The sequence below is a fragment of the Macrotis lagotis genome, chromosome 1, assembly GCF_037893015.1.
Source record: "Macrotis lagotis isolate mMagLag1 chromosome 1, bilby.v1.9.chrom.fasta, whole genome shotgun sequence".
NCBI lineage: Eukaryota > Metazoa > Chordata > Mammalia > Peramelemorphia > Peramelidae > Macrotis > Macrotis lagotis.
Window position 1 is genome coordinate 731904788 of NC_133658.1, and position 1518 is coordinate 731906305.

Consider the following 1518-nt stretch of genomic DNA (forward strand, 5'->3'; position numbering starts at 1 on the left):
AACAACTTTTTTTTTAAGTGGTGCATTCCCAAGACAGATCACAAAATCTACTTAAATTATGAGAATACAAAATATGCCACCATGTGAATTAATACTATTATAGTATCTCATCACCATTTATCATAAAATGTCCATAAGAAACTATGTACAGAAGACCAGTTTGATCCCTCTTGAATTTTTGGGACAGGGAATGTGAAGTCCAAGCAACTACTGTTGATTGTCATTGGATCATAGGGACATGTACATTCAGAGGAAATATATCTAAGAAACCCAGAACAGCATCTACCCTTAAACTCTTAAATTACTGTTCAAGAAGATTATTCTGTTTTCTCTCTTAATGCCACCAGTCTAATCTTTAATACCTCAAGGAAACCTGATCACACCTCCAAGGTTTCCCTCTTTTAATTTATTAATTCTCAGATGAGATCAGGTTTTAAAATTAAATAATTAAAGGAAAGAAATACTTTTGTGTCTGCACTTGCATGTTATTCAGCAATGTCATATTTCTTTTTATCTTGTCTCAATAAATTTTTTTACATTTGTTCTAAAATTAAGGAAAGAGGGTTGGATTTGGAGTCTAAGATTCTGTCTTGAAATCCTGGCTTTGCCATTGAGTCATGCCCTATGCAATTATAGGGCTAAGATAATTTCTAGTTTTTCTGGACATTGGTTTCCCCATCTGTAAAACAAGGAAGATGAACATCATCAAATAATCTAAAAAGTCTATTCCATTGAACTCAAGGACCTTATAGAGCAAAACAACAGTTAAGACATTTTGTGGCATTACAAATACAAGGAAATGTTTCCCTTGAGGCGACATTTTGGAAGTATAGTAAGTTCTTATAAGATTCTACATACATATGTTTATGTGTATATATATATATATATATATATATATGTATATGAATAAATTGTCTCTTTATGTTCTCCACAAATGACTCATTTTCTCTTTCAAATCCATTTAATTGTAATAAAACAAATTGTTTTTATTATTATTATTTATTGTTATTAAGAGGAAAGTCTTAGACAGCTTGGAATTTTCTGATGACTTGCCCTTTTGATGCTGGCCTACTGATATAGGAGTGTTGTAGCTCTTGGAGGGCTAACAAAGAACCAAGATGAGAACTTAACAAAGGGATTTTGTATCTCCTCTCTCCCTCCAATTCTTCATTGTTTCTGCCCCATTTTGATACAGCAAACCCTACCACAGAGCAATTCTCAGCTAAAAAACTAGGACTGATTAAGAGTTTGGGATGATGGTTAATATTGGCAATGGAGTCACAAGAAGAAGCAGCATTGATAGACATCAAAGTCTACAGCATTGAAATAAAAATGAGAAGAAAAAAGAGGAAAAGAAACAATTTGCAAACAGGTGAGTATATATATATATATATACAATAATTTTGAGAAGAGAGAGTATCAACAGCTAAAGAGATCAAGAAAGTCTCTCTGTAAGAACTGGTCTAAGAACTGAACCTTGAAGCTATCTAGAGAGTCTAAAATACTGGAAGGAAGAGG